Genomic DNA, 20036 nt, shown 5'->3' with positions numbered 1-20036 from the left:
ATAAAGGTCCGATCAGAAATAAATGAAAAAGAAATGAAGGAAACGATAGGAAAACTCAATAAAACTAAAAGCTGGTTCTTTGAAAAGATAAACAAAATTGAAAAACCATTAGTCAGACTCATCAAGTAAAAAAAGGGAGAAAACTCAAATCAATAGAATTAGAAATGAAAAAGGGGAAGTAACAACGGACACTGCAGAAATACAAAGGATCATGAGAGATTACTACAAGCAACGATAGGCCAATAAAATGGACAACCTGGAAGAAATGGACAAATTCTTAGAAATGCACAACCTGCCAAGACTGAATCAGGAAGAAATAGAAAATATGAACAGACCAATCACAAGCACTGAAATTGAAACTGGGATTAAAAATCTTCCAGCAAACAAAAGCCCAGGACCAGATAGCTTCACAGGCAAATTCTAACAAAAATTTAGAGAAGAGCTAACACCTATGCTTCTCAAACTCTTCCAAAATATAGCAGAGGGAGGAACACTCCCAAGCTCATTCTATGAGGCCACCATCACCCTGATACCAAAACCAGACAAATATGTCTCAAGAAAGAAAACTACAGGCCAATATCACTGATGAACACAGATGCAAAAATCCTCAACAAAATCCTAGCAAACAGAATCCAACAGCAAATTTAAAGGATCATACACCATGATCAAGTGGGGTTTATCCCAGAAATGCAAGGATCCTTCAATATATGCAAATCAATCAATGTGATACACTATATTAACAAATTGAAAGAGAAAAACCATATGATCATCTCAATAGATGCAGAGTAAGCTTTTGACAAAATTCGACACCCATTTATGATAAAAACTCTCCAGAAAGTAGGCATGGAGGGAACTTAACATAATAAAGGCCACATATGACAAACCCACAGCCAACATCGTCCTCAGTGGTGAAAAACTGAAACCATTTCCACTAAGATCAGGAAAAAGACAAGGTTGTCCACTCTCATCACTATTATTCAACATAGTTTTGGAAGTTTTAGCCACAGAAATCAGAGGAAAAAAAAGAAAAAAAAAGGCATACAAATCGGAAAAGAAGAAGTAAAGCTGTCACTGCTTGCAGATGACATGAAACTATACATAGAGTATCCTAAAGATGCTACCAGAAAACTTAGAGCTAATCAATGAATTTGGTAAAGTAGCAGGATACAAAATTAATGCACAGAAATCTCTTGCATTCCTATACATTAATGATGAATAATCTAAAAGTGAAATTAAGAAAACACTCCCATTTACCACTGCAACAAAAAGAATAAAATATCTAGGAATAAACCTACCTAAGGAGACAAAGACCTGTATGCAGAAAATTATAAGACACTGATGAAAGAAATTAAAGATGATACAAATAGATGGAGAGATATACCATGTTCTTGGATTGGAAGAATCAACATTGTGAAAATGACTATGGTACCTATAGCAATCTACAGATTCAATGCAATTCCTATCAAACTACCACTGGCAATTTTCACAGAAGTAGAACAAAAAATTTCACAATTTGTATGGAAACACAAAAGACCCTGAATAGCCAAAGCAATCTTGAGAAAGAAAAACAGAGCTGGAGGAATCAGGCTCCTGGACTTCAGACTATACTACAAAGCTGCAGTAATCAAGACAGTATGGTACTGGCATAAAAACAGAAAGATAGATCAATGGAACAGGATAGAAAGCCCAGAGAGAAACCCACACACATATGGTTACCTTATCTTTTATAAAGGAGGCAAGAATATACAGTGGAGAAAAGATAGCCTCTTCAATAAGTGGTGCTGGGAAAACTAGACAGCTACATGTAAAAGAATGAAAGTAGAACACTCCCTAACTCCATACACAAAAACAAACTAAAAATGGATTAAAGACCTAAATGTAAGGCCAGACACTATCAAACTCTTAGAGGAAAACATAGGCAGAACACTCTATGACATAAATCACAGCAAGATCCTTTTTGACCCACCTCCTAGAGAAATGGAAATAAAAACAAAAATAAACAAATGGGACCTAATGAAACTTAAAAGCTTTTGCACAGCAATGGAAACCATAAACAAGACCAAAAGACAACCCTCAGAATGGGAGAAAATGTTTGCAAATGAAGCAACTGACAAAGGATTAATCTCCAAAATTTATAAGCAGCTCATGCAGCTCAATATCAAAAAAACAAACAACCCAATCCAAAAATGGGCAGAAGACCTAAATAGACATTTCTCCAAAGAAGATATACAGACTGCCAACAAACACATGAAAGAATGCTCAACATCATTAATCATTAGAGAAATGCAAATCAAAACTACAATGAGATATCATCTCACACCGGTCAGAATGGCCATCATCAAAAAATCTACAAACAATAAATGCTGGAGAGGGTGTGGAGAAAGGGGAACCCTCTTGCACTGTTGGTGGGAATGTAAATTGATACAGCCACTATGGAGCACAGTATGGAGGTTCCTTAAAAAACTACAAATAGAACTACCATACAACCCAGCAATTCCACTACCGGGCATATACCCTGAGAAAACCATAATTCAAAAAGAGTTATGTACCACAATGTTCATTGCAGCTCTATTTACAATAGCCAGGACGTGGAAGCAACCTAAGTGTCCATCGACAGATGAATGGATAAAGAAGAGGTGGCACATATATACAATGGAATATTACTCAGCCATAAAAAGAAATGAAATTCAGTTATTTGTAGTGAGGTGGATGGACCTAGAGTCTGTCATACAGAGTGAAGTAAGTCAGAAAGAGAAAAACAAATACCATATGCTAACACATATATATGGAATCTAAAAAAAAATAAGGAAAGATAGTTAGATACATACGTATGTAATAGATATATATAACATGGAAATTAAGTATAGTATAATGATCAGATTATATATGTTCTATAACACATATCTCTATACTGATGTTAAAATATCATTCTCATTTTCTCTCCATTTTGAGATGGTTTGATGAATATTTCATCAGTGATCAGCACCAGCCAGAACAGAAGAATTTGATCTCTATTCCACTGATATTCAGGATGAAGAGCATACTGAATACATCTGATATTATTTCTTAGTCTTCCATCCTCTCGTTTTAGCTAAATAAGGTTCTTGAGAATAGTGACCACATCTTGCGATTTCTCTGCAGTCTGCACAGGACTTAACTAGGCCAGGGCCACTCAGAGGAGAGAGCGCAATATATGTGAGTTTGTATATAATCAAGACAACCTGAAATATTGCAGGCAATGCATTTGGGGGAACAATTACCTCTGGGGTGAAATAAGAACAACCCAAGTCACCCCATATTAGCTTTCTAGAATGCAGCCTTCCAGTCTGACCTTTTAGTGAACTCCGACTTCGCAGAGCTTGCTGATCACCTGAAGTCTCTTTCACTTACTTCCCAGTAAATCATTTCACTCACTGTCCCCACCACCCTTTCGGGGAGGGCAGGAGAGGTGTCCTAAAAGAGGCACATCAAAGCATGAAAATACTTTAACCACAATCATCAGTTTGTGTTCTCTGTCAGAGCAAGCAGGTAGATTTTCCAGCAAGCCTTGAGTCTGTGTCTCTGCACAGTGAGAAAGGCACTTAGAGAAAGAGTAAAATACTGCATGAGGTTCCTGGCTGTGTGAGGAAACCCACAAAATATTCTCACCCAATTAAACATTTAATGAGGCCATCTTGGAAAAGCTGTTGTCTTCAGTTGTAGTTAGTGTTTTCCCCTCATCAGAGCCTTTATTTAGGGGTCATAATGCCTGGAAACATCTTGACCACTCACCCTTTCCCTCGTCTTAATGGGCCATGGCTCACAGAGCTCTCCTCCCCAGCTCTAGCTTTCTCCCTCTTGCTGACCATCCAATATCTCCAGTGCCCTTACCAGACACTATCCTTGCGACTAGAGATTATCATACTAAGTGAAGTCAGAAAGAGAATGAAAAATACCATATGATATCACTTATATATGGAATCTAAAATATGGCACAAATGAACTTATCTACAAAACAGAAACAGAATCAGGGACATAGAGAACAGACTGGTGGTTTGCCAAGGGGGAGGGGCGGGGAGAGGGTTGGATTGGGAGTTTGGAACTAGCAGAGGCAAACTGCTGTATACAGAATGGATAAACAGCAAGGTACTCCTGTATAGCACTGGGAACTATTTTCAGTATCCTGTGATAAACCGTAATGGAAAAGAATATGAAAAAAATGTATATATATGTATAACTGAGTCACTTTGCTGTACAGCAGTAATTAACACAACATTGTGGTTCAACTATACTGCAATAAAAAATAAATTAAAAAAATTATATTCATTTCCCAAATACGAAAACCAATATTCCTGAAATTCTGGCTGATATCTTTTACACTCATCAATATCATTATTATTTGCATACACTTGGAATAAAGACAAAGGGCACATCATACACACAAACAAACCAGACATTATCTGATTTAACTCCCACAGCCAGCAAGTGAGATAGGTTTTCTCATCTTCATGTTACAGATAAGTAAACTGAGCCCCAGAGAAGTAAAGCAACTTGCTCAACGCAACACAGCGATGATGAGGTACGGTTGGGATTCCAACCCTGGTCTGTCTGACTCCAAATGATCTGCTCTTTTTATCTAGCCCACCACGTTGTATCAGGTGGCTCGTTATATTTCAGATACATAGACGATTCCAGTCTGAAGAAGAAATGAGCAAATAACCCCCCATCCCTTTGCTGACAGTCAATGTAAAGACAATAGAGATTAGTGGACCTGCCAGTGAAAAATGTTCCATGAGGATCCGTTGTCTTTAAAACTGGTTCACACAGGAACTGGTTCAGGCTGATTAGGAGGCTAAGTTACAGATGGCAGTAAAGCAGTTCAGTTCTGGTTTGAGTTAAGCCAGATCTAGGTTAGTCTTTATTCTACCACCCTCTTAGGATAGTGACTGTGACAATTAAAAGGAAGACCATGGGTAAGAAAGTACACAGCTCAGTGCCTGACCCATGGCTGAAGCTTACTACATAGTCCCTTAATCTCACTGACATTCAGATACAGTTGCTCACACAGAACTGCATATATTTGCCCTGTTATATCTTTTAGATGCCATGTTGATACCACATTGATTCCCATAAAATCACAGCTATTTGATTGTCTGGAAAGGTAGAAACCAGGAAGCCTGCATCCATGGTAGAGTCATGAGAGGGTCCAGAAAGTTATGTGTGCCCTCTGCTCTAACCCACTTTGGGATCACATGGTCAAGAAAGAGCTGAAGGAAAACGCCTGCCGTGTCCAGTAGAAACGGTCTGTTACAATTGCCCTCCATAAAGTATTTGCTCCTACTACAGAGTGCGTCAGGAGGCAGCCTCTGAACTGAGAAGAAACAGGTCTACTTGGGATTTATGGTTCGGCGTCCTCTCATCTTTTAGTCAGAGAGCTAACTGACTCACGTTTTCCTCCCACATAAATTGCCTTTGTTCTCTCTCTCTTAGGAGGCCTGGATCGATCAGGTAATGAGATTTGAAATGTCTGTCTGTTTCCCGTTAAGCGTCATGAAGGACAACATCATTCCCAAAGACGTGTTCCTTGTGCAAGGAAATAAGCAGGGAACTTTGAAACCTAGTTGGTGAAAATGGCCTCAGTGGGACCGTTTAAATAAACAGACACTGTGCCTCATTTTAAGACTGTTTCTCCTGTTATTTCTGTGAAAGAGCACCCTGCATACCCAGGTAGCATGACATTTACTGATTCCGCCAAATCACCGATAGAATTGCATCCTTCAAAGTGAGAAGCAACATGGTCCAGGAAGAAGAATTATAGGAGAATGGATGAGAGAAAAGTTGCGACTGCTAAGAGATGAGGAGAAATGATCGGGAATGTCATGAAGAAAAAGTGTGGGATTTGGGGCTTGAGACAAGTTACAACTCAATTCTCCAACAGTTACCTAACCTTGAGCAAATTGCTTGACCTCCCTGGAGCTTGGTTTTGGAATCCTGTTCTGTAAAAATGAATAGTATAATACCTATGGAAAAACATTTATGTGAGCTCTTATACATATATTTAAAAATCTAATAAAAATTCAGCAACTCAAACATATCAGCCTATTTGACCTAAGTAAACTGCTATTTCAAAACACAGAATTTATGGCAAGGATCTGCTACATTAGCAGAAAACAGTTGTTCTGTCTCAGAAGGTTCTGGTTAAAAAATAGTTAGAAGGGAGCAGGTGGCAAAATCTAACAAGATATTGGTAGACCAGTTCAGAAGATAACACTCAGCCCTAGTTAACAATACTGTATCGTATATTTGAAAATTGCAAAGAGAATAGATTTTAAACGTGTCTATCACAAGAAAAATAAAATTTGTAATTATGTGAGGTGATCGGTGTTAACTAAACTTATTGTGGCAATCATTTTGTAATGGGTACATATATCAAGTCATTATGTTGTATACCTTAAGCTAACACAATGTTACATGTCAATTATATCTCAATAAAACTGGGGAGAAAAAATATAACTCTCAGAGTTTCTCCTTTTGACTAGTTTGACTCTATTTTGATGCGGGGCGGGTGGAATTATGTGTGATGTATTTTTATACAAAAGAGAGCAAATAAGAGGGTGGGTTATTTTTCACAACTTATGCAATTGATTTCCTGTGGTATCTTGTTTTGTGCTCTCTCACATTTTGACGATAACAAACTTCTTTTTTTGTTTCATCCTTCTGGAGTAACAGGATATTATCCTGGCATGTTAAAGAGGGACTTCATGATATGGGGTGCCTACATGTTTACACTCTTTTTTTAAAATTAATTAATTAATTTATTTATTTATTTTTGGCTGCATTGGGTCTTCGTTGCTGTGCATGGGGTTTCTCTAGTTGCGGCGAGCAGGGGCTACTCTTTGTTGCAGCGCGCGGGCTTCTCATTGTGGTGGCTTCTCTTGTTGCTGAGCACGGGCTCTAGGCGTGCAGGTTCAGTAGTTGCAACATGCAGGCTCAGTAGTTGTGGCTCATGGGCTCTAGAGTGCAGGCTCAGTATTTGTGGCGCACGAGCTTAGTTGCTCCGCGTCATGTGGGATCTTCCCAGACCAGGGCTTGAACCCGTGTCCCCTGCATTGGCAGACAGATTCTCAACCACTGCGCCACCAGGGAAGCCCCATGTTTACACTCTTAAGAGTGCTAATTGGGGCTTCCCTGGTGGCGCAGTGGTTGGGAGTCCACCTGCCAATGCAGGGGATACGGGTTCTTGCCCCGGTCTGGGAAGATCCCACATGCCGCGGAGCAGCTGGGCCCGTGAGCCATGGCCGCTGAGCCTGCGCGTCCGGAGCCTGTGCTCCGCAACGGGAGAGGCCACAACAGTGAGACGCCCACATACTACAAAAAAAAAAAAAAAAAAAAAGTGCTAATTACCATGAGTATAGAATTATAATCAAATAGTTTTAATACATTTCTAGGGAGTATAGCGAAATACTTCCAATAATAGGAAGTAATAGATGAAAGCAATTAATATATCAATGCAAAAGTTCTGTTTACACATTAATATTACCATAGTGTTAAAGCAAAATATAAAGTAAATCGATCCCTCAGCTCTCTTCATCCCTAGCAAAGAACAGAGATTTTACAGGAGATGGGGCATGAGACAGGTGTCCCATGAACCCTGGGGACAGGTCTAAAGGAGAATTACCCCTGCCACCTCCTATGGGGCTTTGTAGTTTTCAAAAGGTTTTATCATACTGTCTTATTTGATCTTCACCACAATTTGGAAAGAAAGGCAATTCAATTTAAAGAGATGGAAACTGAGGCACAGGGAGGTTGCCATTTGCCCACCTTCACCCAGACAAGTGGCAGTCCCAGGACAAGCCTTCATCCCACCCCACCCCTACACAGGAAAGCACAGAGGAGACAAAATATCTATTGGTTGCTTATATAAAACTCAGGAACTACTTTGAAGGGTAATTATGTAGCAAACATAAATGAAGGGCTTCCTGGATATCACATTTAGGAAAGAGGAGATAATGTTATGGAAAAACTTCCCCCTCAAAATATGTAGAAACTCTAAAGAACTATAGGGATTTATAAATCTACACCCGTATCCAGTTACTGTTGGCATGAATCTTATGATAAAGTTGCTACTCTCAGAGTTTTTTTCCAATTCTCCAAATCACAGAGTTCTAGACTGAAAAAAAAACTTCTCAAATTTCAGAAGAGAGGATAGCATTAAATATAGACTCATGAGTTGCATGGGTTTGCAATGATTTTGAACAAAATCATTTTAAATAATGTTTATGGTGTTGTTTGAGTGGATAGAATTTTAATGTTTTGCTTGGTGCTATCATTTGAAGTTAGAAGGGAATAAAAGGAAAGCAAGAAAGTACAGAAAGACACAGGATAATAAACCCTGAATCTAATAATAAAATTCAAGTCCAGCATGTTTCACCATTAAATAAGCTAGGTACATCTGATATAATGACTGAAAATTAAGAAAAGTTGAGTCTTTTGAGGCTAAAATTATGAGACTCTCAAAGCATGCCTTTGTTCTTCCAGGATGGCGGGAAGATGTACTCTGGGCCAAGTACAAGGTGTGGCAATGAAGAGCACATCACTTCCCCACAGAGGAGCCAAGATGCACAGTATACACTTATAGACAAGTAAATTAGGCATTGAGTTCTGCAACCAGAATAGTCCTTACAGATCAGGAGCTCAGTTCCCATCTTTTAAAGGAGAAAAATATCAGGCCTAAAGTGGATAAAGGCCATGCTCAATGTCCCTCACCTCCTAAGTGGCAGAGATAGGACTAGAATCTGGACATCCAGATTCTCAGTGAATGCCTTGTACACTAGACCATGTATCATGTTTTCCTTTTACACTTACCTCCATTCTCAAAGTCTTATAGAATGAGCATGTATTGTTTTCATGATCAGAAAAAAATTTAATGAAGGAAAAATATACCACAGGAAGCACATAGAAGGTGGACACCCTAGGTTGTGAAGCATTAAGGAAGGAGAGGAGTTTGGATTGAGAGAGTCTAGATAGGGAGAGATGGTAGTGGAGATGGCATTTGAGGTGATGGAAAAGTGGGATGGAGTGAGTGGTGGGAACATGGTGGAGCAAAGACAATAGGGCCAGAGTATGTAGAAGGTACTGTGAACCTTTGCAGAAGAATGGAGACTGGGGGTCTTTGAGGGATGACTCATTCCCCTTTGCGTCTCAAGACTTTGGTATATTGGGGATGTTTAATATCCTGGAAGGAAGGGAGAAAGGGTGGGAGATGGGAAGGCAGGGATGGGGAGAGGAAGAGAGGGAGGAAGGAAATGGTAAAAATATGAGGATAAGGGAAGTTGAAACCACATTGTGGAGATTTTGCATTGTCAGTTCTTGGAATTTGGACTTCATTTATGAAATTAAATGAACGTACTGATATGACTTCTGATCAGGGAAGCTACTTGATTTGGATTATATTTTAGGAAGACCATTATAGCAGCAATAAAAAAAAGATGAATTGGGAGGTGAAAAGACTGGAAATATGGAGGTTTGAGATTTTTAGAACTTCTCATACAGTTGTTTCTTTTCTCTTTAATTTTGATACTCTGGTTAAAGTTTCCAACACTCAATTAGCAAACTGTTTTGAACGTAGGGGCTCAAAAGATATCTTGAATTGTTCTTTTTCCTGAGTGTTTTATAAGCCCTGAGCTGGCAAAATGTATTAGCTTAACTGATTATATTTAAATCTGAATCAAAATTGTGGATTTAAAAGCTGCAGTATGTTTTTTTTTTCTTTACCATCTGGTCCTTTACTTTTCTATTTTTTACTTTTTTAACATCTTTATTGGAGTATAATTGCTTTACAATGGTGTGTTAGTTTCTGCTGTATAACAAAGTGAATCAGCTATACATAAACATATATCCCCATATCTCCTCCCTAAAGCTGCAGTTTTTAGACAAAAAATATAGGTCAAATAAAAATATCAAATTCTAAATATGATTAAAAAACTCACAGCCTTTAAGATAAAACCACCCTGAAATATTAAAAAAAAACAGTATGCTATTATCAAAATATAGAGTTGTTCATATAATTAAAAAAAAACCACACATACACAAAATGTCTTCCTGCACAGAATTCTAAAAGACACATTTTTCCAACCAAACTAATGAACATGAAGAACTTAAAGCAAACAAGTTCTCACTCCAGCCAGTGACCAGCAACTCTGCTCTCCATCTTTTAGGACACCACAAATCTCATGGAATGAGGTCTTCAGAGACAAAATCCCCATAAAGACAAAGCTACAAATGACCAATGGAGTATGGAAGCACGTAATTCCTAGTCTATGCTTCAGTTAACAGGAGGGGGAACGACGGGCAGAATGTAGAGATGAAACCCTGGGCTCTTGGAGGCTGAGCTGTAAAAAAGCTCTAAAGTTAAGGAGAAGAATAAGGAGTGGCCTGAATTGGGGATGGTAAATAAGGTGGAGTAAAATCTCACGAAATAATGAAGTAACAGAAAAGGAAGGATCAGACAAAAGCAAACCCATGAGAGACAGATCTATAGAAATTACCAAATCAACCATGGGGCCTTTAGAATGAAGGGATCATTCATGCGCTGCAAAAGATTAAGCGAATCTGCAAGAGCCATAAAGCCTTACTTCTCTGGAAAGAGAATTCAAAGCTGCACAGGAATTCAACTAACGCACAGACAAATATCCGGTGACACTACCAGGAGTTCAAAGATGCTCTTTGCCTAGAGTCCAGTGTATTGGGGGAAAATGGCTTAGGAGGCTTTAGGAACAAGATACATAAGAGCAACCCTATAAATATAACAAGGCAAGTGAAAGGTGAAGATCTTACAGGGGGGGAAAACACACCTGAACTAACACAAGTCATGGGAACATAAATCGTCCAGGGTAAGTATTGATGATTTCATACCACCTTATTGAGCTCTTCAGTAAGTTGACTCTTCAAAACTATTGGAGAAGTTTTGCATGTGGTATTCTCCAGCCTAGGGGAATAATGTGTTACAGGATATCTCTCACCCCCTCTTTTTTCATCCAGTCAGTTTTCTCTTTCTATTCACATCAGGACTTATTGAGAACATCTGCTCCATTCATCACGACTCCACAGAAGCAAGGGCACTGTTCACCTCAGAACCCTGAGAAAATCTTCTGTCTGTGTGCCTGCGATGGATGCCCAGAGCTTTCAGGGGGAGGCTACTCATGTACCAGGTCTGTCCTTAACCACTGGGAGATGAAAAAGAAATGGCATACAGAAAGCAAAACACGCGCACGCCCTGCCCCACCCCCCCAACAGGAGTAAAAATCCACTGATGACATTAAAGGACTTTGAGTCTTCTTGTTTTGAGGATTCTGGAAGTACCTTTTTAGAAAAGTCACATTCAAAACTCATCCGCCAAGGCAAGTGACTAATTATTTTGGAACACAATGAATATAAACCGTAAAGCTGGAGTTCAGACTTAGGAAAGAGAGGAGATGGGTACATGTCTAATGTCAGGAGCAGGCAAGTAACTCAGCAAAAACCAAAAACAACGAGAAACCATAATGGCTACAATTAGCAGAGGCTACCCATGATGACACATCTGGAGAGAAGTCAGATGATGTGAATAAAAAGTTCACTCAGGGGCTTCCCTGGTGGCGCAGTGGTTGAGAGTCCGCCTGCCGATGCAGGGGACACGGGTTCGTGCCCCGGTCCGGGAAGATCCCACATGCCGTGGAGCGGCTGGGCTCGTGGGCCATGGCTGCTGAGCCTGCGCGTCTGGAGCCTGTGCTCAGTAGCGGGAGAGGCCCGCGTACCACAAAAAAAAAAAAAAAAAAAAAAGTTCACTCAGGATGCTGCTGAATGGTCAATGAGTTTGTATTTGATAAAGGATTTAAAGTTAGAGGATTAAGAAAACCTAGGAACCTCCATAGCAGTTTGTGCTGTGGTCAGAGGCATTGGTCAGTGTGGTGGGGATTATGCTCGCCCCCAAGTTTCTCTCCGAGCTGCACCCTCAGCGGGAGACACAGGGTACAAATTCATCATTACCATGACCGTTTTCTTGGCGCAGCTGGGGCATGGTGAAGGAATGAGGATTCTGTGCTCAGGTTTCTTCCCAACCTTCTCAGTGTGGTGTCCCTCTCAGTTCAGCCAACAACAAGATAAGCAGACATGTCACATTCAGGAAATGCACAGAGGTTAAATAGTCTGCTGCCATCTGTCCCCCTTGGGGTAGAGCAACACCAAAAGTATTTCCCTAGGCTGGGCAGTGAATTCACTCATCTGACATGGTGAATAGCTGCTCTCCTGCCTGGGTCAAATCCTCACTCAAGCTTCTTTTACACCGACATTCTTAAAGGAAGGACTCTACATCCCAGAGATAGACATGAACCAGGAGAGAAACCAGGAGTCGTGCAAAAGGGGGATAAAGGTATTTTTCCAAAGACATATTTAGACTGATGGACAAAAGGAGCACCCAGTCTTGCACACTGCAGGCATGCAGGGCTGGGCTGATGACTCATGTCACAACTCAGACAGGAGGCAGGTGAGGCCTCAGCAACAAGAGCCTTTGAACAACCAGTTGATTGCTGTTCTCTCCCTCTGAAATTCCCTTCCTGCGTACTCATGCCTTATGGCCCGATATTACCCATCCTTCATGGTTTAGCTCAAGTGCTACCTCCTGCAGGAAGCCTTCCTGGCTTTATGCAGCCAAGTGACATTTCTCTCTCCTCTCAGTTCCCGTGACCTGTGTTTCTCCTGCAACCCATGCGGCATCTTCACTAAACCCAGTAGTGTTTAAGAGCTCAAATCTGGAGCCAGACTGCCTAGGTTCATAATCTTAACCTATCTGTTGCCGTTTCATTATTTGTGAAATAGGATAACGGAATCTACTTCACCAGGCTATTGTGAGGATGAAGTGAAATAACTTTCTTAAAGTGCCCTTCCCCTGGGAAGAGCTATATAGGTGCTTACCATTACAATTACTATTACAAGTGGTTTAAATCTATACTACTCAACCACCTCTAACAGATAGTAGCTCCTGGAGGCCAGGATCTGTGCTTGATTTGTTTTGTCCCCCACAAACTAGAGCACAGTGCTTAGGACACAATGACATGCATAAGTAATGAATATAACATTCATTAGTGTTTTTATTTTATTTTATTTATTTATTTATTTATTTATTTATTTTTGTGGTATGCGGGCCTCTCACTGTTGTGGCCTCTCCTGTTGCGGAGCACAGGCTCCGGACACGCAGGCTCAGCAGCCATGGCTCACGGGCCCAGCCGCTCCGCGGCATGTGGGATCCTCCCAGACCGGGGCACGAACCAGTGTCCCCTGCATCGGCAGGCGGACTCTCAACCACTGCGCCACCAGGGAAGCCCCATTAGTGTTTTTAGATGTTTGTATTTTAAGGGTAGAGTTCTTGGGCAGCAGGGAGGGGAGGCAGGCAAGACCAGGGATGAAGGAACTGGCCATTCTCTATATCAGCCTCTGCCAAAGCTGCCAGGGGTTCAAGGAACAGAGTTAAATGCATTGGCCAAATTCAGACAAACATCACCATTAAGGGGGCTTAATTCATTAGAAAGAGAGAGGTGGTGAGAGACTCGCTTCTTCAGAAAGAGAGACTCAATATAAGATAGAACTAAGCTATTTTGGACCTGTTTATTTCAAGTCAACACAATAGTATGTGTTTGCAGGGCCCAGAAGGCCAGTAATATCCAGAGTAGGCTGAGGTTTTGTGGTCAGAAAAATACATATCAAAATCCTGCCCCCATATGTGACCCTGGGCCAGGATGTAAGCTTTTCTGTAAAATGGGAATAAGCATACCTAACATTTGGGACTGGTGGAAGGCTTAGCAACAAGCAGCCAGTCTAATTTGGACCCATAGCAGATGCTCAGCAATTGGCATTTATTCTTGTTCTTGTTCTTGTTATACTTGGCAGGTTAGAGAGCAGCCTGTGAGCATAAGATTCAATTCCAAGTCCTAGGGATGGTGGGCCTGGCACAACCTGGGATGATGCTGGACTGGCCAAGGTTGGACCCAGTAACTAACACTGGCAAGGATGGAGAAGGCAGAGGCAGAGGCTTTGCCCAGCCCTCCCATCTTAACAGTTTTTTGCATACAAACTGACCACACACATATTCTGTGATCCATTCTCCAAGAATAGCTCCACCTTCATTACTGGCATCACTCAACCAGAAAACACAATCCTGTGGTACTTCCTTTGAAGGTAAGGTAAGCTGGGGGCTGAGGCAAGGCTAGGACAGAAAAAGGAAAGCCAGTTAAAGAATAGAGATATTTGGGAGAATGAGAGACCATTGAGTTGAAGTGGTGTAATTCCATAACAGCTTGCTGAAAAATGAGAAAATCATTCAATATACTTTGCCAAACAGCTGCTTTGATTTTTTTTTTAAACCATGAACCAACCAAGTTGTCCAGCTGTCAGAATTGTGTAGCCAAAGCCACAGACTATGTTGCTCTAAGAAATAAAGGATGGCTTGAGCAGGCATGTTTAATAGGCCAAAGAATGGCATTAAGAATTCTAAAGGGAAAGATGGAGGAAATACAAACAAGCAGATTTTCCAAAGCTATTTCTGCCTATAGTATATTAGTGAAGGAACCCCAAATTCTTCAAGATTTATGTAAAGATGACACACATAGTCACAAACAAGGAGGGACCCCAAAGATAACACAATTATGAGTATTTTTCCAGAAATCAGATTGCACGGAGTTGGGGCTATTGAGAGGTTCTCAGAGCCAGTGATTTAAAGATATTATTCTTTTACTTTAGGTGTTAGTAATTCAAGGGCGTCTGGGCTTTTTCTCTCTACCTTTTCTTCTAAGAAGAAAGGGGGCCAGGATAGAAATTAGCTGAAGACAAAGGGACAGTTCATTGCTGCCTCTTTTGTCTTTTTTCGTTTGTTTGTTTTTGTGTTTCTTTTCTTCTTCTAAGTTACTTGTAAGCCTTTGCCTGTACATTAAAATACATCCTCATTTTTAACTGGTTGCTAAGAACTGAAACTGAAAAGGGAGGCCTAAGAGGGATGACAAGCCTTTAGGGGCAGGATGTCCGCAGAAAGCAACTACCAAATTAGAGCTGTCTCCTCATTCATCTGCCAGGCCCTGAGGCCTTCGCATGCCCTAGCTTCACATGACTGCATATCCCAGGGATCATTAAAAAATATATAAATTTTACTTTTATCAAAGCAATTCATGTTCACATTTTAAAAATCAAATACAACTAAGAGGTCTATAATGAAAAACTGCATTCTCCTGGCCCACCCCTTGGTTTGGCCCCAGGCAACAACTTAAAACACTTGAATTGTTTCTTCTGGCATCTATCGCCACATCTCTCATAATATATTCCTAGTGCTCTTTTTCTTTTGAAGATATTATTTGTTAATTTCCTGGCATTTTAGTTGATGATTTAGCTCTCTTATATCACCTCACCTCTCCTTTCCATCCAATATAGATATCGTTTCAGTTGTCTATTGGGGGATAACAAATCACCCCAAAATTAGTGGCTTAAGGAAATAACAATTTATTATGTTTTGTGATGCTCTGCATCAGTTGGGTGTTCTTCTGGCTTCACTTATATAACTGCATTCAGCTGGTGAACTGGCCAGGAGCTGGACTCAGCTGAGCTTTCATTCAGGGCTCCTTGGTCCTCTTCCACATGCCTCACTTGGGCTTGCTCAGAACATGGCAGTCTCAAGGCAGCATTCCAAGAGGAAGCATCCCTAAAGCTTGAAAACAGAAACTACAAGTTTCACAAGTCTTCAGCATTCACTTCTACCGCGGTGTATGGGTCCATGTAAGGGACAGGGCAAGCCTAAACCCTGAGGGAGGAGAAGTCAGCTCCACATCTTGATGGGAAGAGTGACAAAGCCTCATTGCATAAGGCATACAGGATGGGAGGTATTTGGAAATAAGTTACCACAGCTATATCTAACTCTGGTTAATTAATAGCAGTATTTAAGTTATTGTTTAAATACTGAATAAGGCAGAGACCAATTCTACAGGTATAGTTCCATTTTGCACAACATATTTACTTTTCCTAGAGTTAATGATTATTTTGTTTTTATGTTTGCTTTTGATGTGAGTGGTCTTCAGTGTACCTATCCTTAGTTTTTTTCCATCAGATCAATTGTGTGTTCACTTTTCAAATGTAACAGACGGCCAGGAGGGCTTCTCTCCCAGAAGTTTCTATCTTCCATCCTCCTCCTGCAGTCTGAACTGGTTTTTCTCTAGAAAAAAGCTGTCATCTTATGACTTCACTTCACCACTTTCACCCTTTGTTGGGTTTCTCTTTCCTGAATGCTTCTTTCTTTAAAAAACCAACAAAAAAAACCAACAAAAAAAAAAACCCTCCTTTATTTTGCACATCTCTAACAGCTTATTAATAAAGGTGGGGGAGGAATAAACATTTTAACTCCTTCTTTTCAAAGCATCTTGAATCTCCAAAAGTTCTCTGGGGACATCAGGCACACAAAATTGAAATTATGACTTTGCAACATCAAGTTTTCATAATGCTGAAGAAGAGTGGGGATGGTTTCGTCAGGTCAGTATAACTGTACAGGGAGCTCTAATGAGTGCAGAGTTTTAAAGGATACATATAGAGTGGGGAAATAATGAAGGTGACCAACTGGTCAGAAAATAATAATTAGATTTACATGATTCTTACAATAAGTGTGAGGGACAACCAAAAGGGCTTACTTAGTTCTGTAAGATTCAAGAAGGAAGTATTGGAACTAATGGCATAATTTTTATGTGAAAATATATAATGGTATAATTATAAGAAAATAGATAATGGTATAATTTTTAATGAAAACTGAACTTCATTACCGATTCTCTTAGAAAAGAGAATATTTTCTATGTATGTACCACATCTTCTTTATCCATTCCTCTGTTGATGGACATTTAGGTTGCTTCCATGTCTTGGCTATTGTAAATAGTGTTGCAGTGAACATTGAGGGTGCATGTATTTTTTCAAATTATGGTTTTCTCAGGGTATATGCCCAGTAGTGGGATTACTGGATCATATGGTAGCTCTATTTTTAGTTTTTTAAGGAAACTCCATACTGTTCTGCATAATGGCTCTGCCAGTTTACATTCCCACCAACAGTGTAGGAGGGCTCCCTTTTCTCCACATCCACTCCAGCATTTATTTTTTGTAGATTTTTTGACAATGGCCATTCTGACTGGTGTGAGGTGATACCTCACCAGTAGTTTTGATTTGTACTGTAGTTTTGATTTGCATTTCTCTGGTAGTTAGTGATGTTGAGCATCTTTTGATGTGCTTTTTAACCATCTGTATGTCTTCTTTGGAGAAATGTCTATTACTCAGACATAAAAAAAAAGGATGAAATAATGCCATTTGCAGCAACATGGATGGACCTAGAGATTGTCATACTGAGTGAAGTAAGTCAGACAGAGAAAGACAAATATCATATGATATCACTTATATGTGGAGTCAAAAAAAAAAGACTACAAATGAACTTATCTACAAAACAGAAATAGAGTTACAGATGTAGAAAACAAGCTTATGGTTACCAGGGGGTAAGGTGGGGGAGGGATAAACTGGAGATTGGGATTGACATATAAACACTACTATATATAAAATAGATAACTAATAAGGACTTACTGTATAGCACAGGGAATTCTACTCAATACTCTGTAATGGCCTATATGGGAAAAGAATCTAAAAAAGAGTGGGTATACGTATATTTATAGCAGATTCACTTTGCTCTACACCTGAAACTAACACAACACTGTAAATCGACTATACCCCAAGAAAAATGTTAAAAGAAGAGAGAATGTTTTCAACTCTGAAAAGGGCAGAAAATACGTGGATATGTGGAGACACTACCAGTGTCCACTGATAGCTTGTTCTCTCCTTCCTGATACAGTGGAGGGTTGTGATTCCTACCACTTGAAGTTTGGCTTGCCTATGTGATTTGCTTTGGCCATGATATGTCACTAGAAGTGATATGTATCATTTTGAGTTTAAAATAGTTAATTGCCTGTGCATGACTTTCCAGCATGATCTTCCAGTCATTGCAATCATGTAAACCCATTTTGATACATAAGTGCAACACTAAAATATAATTGATGCTATTTGTCACTGCAGCATAACCTAGCCTAATCCAAATAAAACAAGAAAATTGAAGCCAAACACAGGTGAAGTGATCATAAGAAAAAATTAGGGTGTTTTTAATGTGTTTCCTGGCCTTGAAAAGTTATAAAGGGCAACATATATACTCATTAAAAACACAATCTTTGGAGTTTGAGACCTGGCTTTGAATCCTGATTACTACTTACCATATGGGTGACTTTGGGCAAATAGTTAGCTCTTTGGGTCTTGGATTCCTGATTTGTAAATTTCAGATATTCATGCCTACTTCATAGATTTGGGGGAAATTAAATTAGATAATGTAGGTCAGGTGTCTATGCAGCGTTTATACATGCAACTTTTGGAATATATGGTTATTGCTGTTTTTGTTAAGAGAACTTCCTAATTGTAGCCTCAAAATTCTGCCAGAAATCTTATAAGAATTAAGATAGAAAATACTATCTTGCTTCACCAAAAGGAACATGCTGCAAAAATATATATTGCACTTAATGTCTATCCCAAGTAGTTTTCTGGGTCAAATGATAAAATTGAATATTTGTGAACTCTAAGAGAAGAAAGATGAGAAAAATAATATGTTCATGAAAAACAAGATACATCTTAAGCTTTCCTTTTCATAAAATAAGATTATCGGAATGGTAGATTTGGGGGAAACTATAGATATAGTGTAATTTGGGGGAAACTATAGACATAGTGTACCCGACCACACCAAAACATTTCACAATGTCTCCCTTACAGATAAAAGTACAAAAATGAGGATATCTTAACAACAAAATCTAATAGATTTGTAACTGAAAGGGCCAATACTACTGTATGTCAAGGGAGACATGGCACAGGGCTTTGTCTTTGCACCACATTATTCATTCATTTATTCCAAAGTCATTTATTGAACAACTACTACCTAATAGGTGTGCTAGGTACCTGGGGTGTAGCAAGGAATAAACAAACTTGTGTTAATTTTTTTTTTTAATTGAAGACTTAGATAAAGGCATAGAATGTTGAACCAAATCCTCTTTGACACAAAATTGGGCTAGAGAGTAAATGCATTGAAAAGAATAATCCAAATGCAAAATTATGTTAAGAGATTATAGCAGGAGATCAATTCTAGCATTTTGTTGTGCTACTCTCAAGAATTTATTTGATCTCTCTAAGCCTCAGCTTTCTTGTGGATAAAATGGAGACAATGATATCAGCTGGTTGACTTGTTTTGAGCTTTTAAGATAATGTATGTAAAGAATACAGCACTGCGCCTGGAATATCCTAGATGCTTAAAATGTAATCACTTTTATTGCTATGGGAATTACCTTTCCACAAAGAGTCATTTGTTTATGCATGCAAGGATTCTCAAAATGTAACAGAAGGCAAAGAGAAGTAAGGTGAATGGTTCAAGGTCAAATAATGAGAAACTGATAGTATCAGAACTTAAAGTCATTTTTCCCTATTTCTGATTAAAAATTTAATATTCTTGTAGTGACCAATATTTGATATTCAAACTCCTGTCATAAAGAATGCAGTTATTGAAACAATTTCAAGGTACAATAATTTGAGAGTGCCAGGAGATCCTTTGGAACTCAAAGGGAAATTTTGTTATCCACATAGGAATTTCTGTTTCTGTTATTTTAAGCTAGTTACAATTATTGGAAACCAATATTGCTTTAAAAAAAATCGGTGATATTCCTTTCATGGGAAAATCAACCTACCCTAATAAGAAAGTCTTTTTCTGCAACTGCACACAAGTTAGATGAAGAAAAGAAGTTGGTAAAGCATGAGAAGCCTTTCTCTTGGCCATCACAAGGGTGAATAGGCTGGATGACATGAATCAAAGTAATACTGAGCATCTTACATGATCCTTATGGCAACCCAATGATGAAAGTAGTTAGTGTCCTAATTTATGTAGTGAGAAAATAGGCTCAGAGGGGTTAAGTGACTTTTCAAGTCACCCAACT

At 39.4% G+C, this 20036-nt stretch overlaps 1 long non-coding RNA gene across 1 annotated transcript in view; it reads right to left on the bottom strand.

Moving 5' to 3' along the window:
* Positions 1-20036, bottom strand: part of LOC132492655 (uncharacterized) — a 111345-nt gene that overhangs the window by 23487 nt on the left and 67822 nt on the right. The window lies entirely within an intron of this gene.

Source organism: Mesoplodon densirostris, chromosome 6 (genome assembly GCF_025265405.1).
Source record: "Mesoplodon densirostris isolate mMesDen1 chromosome 6, mMesDen1 primary haplotype, whole genome shotgun sequence".
Lineage (NCBI taxonomy): Eukaryota > Metazoa > Chordata > Mammalia > Artiodactyla > Ziphiidae > Mesoplodon > Mesoplodon densirostris.
This window is presented reverse-complemented; position numbering and strand designations above follow the sequence as displayed.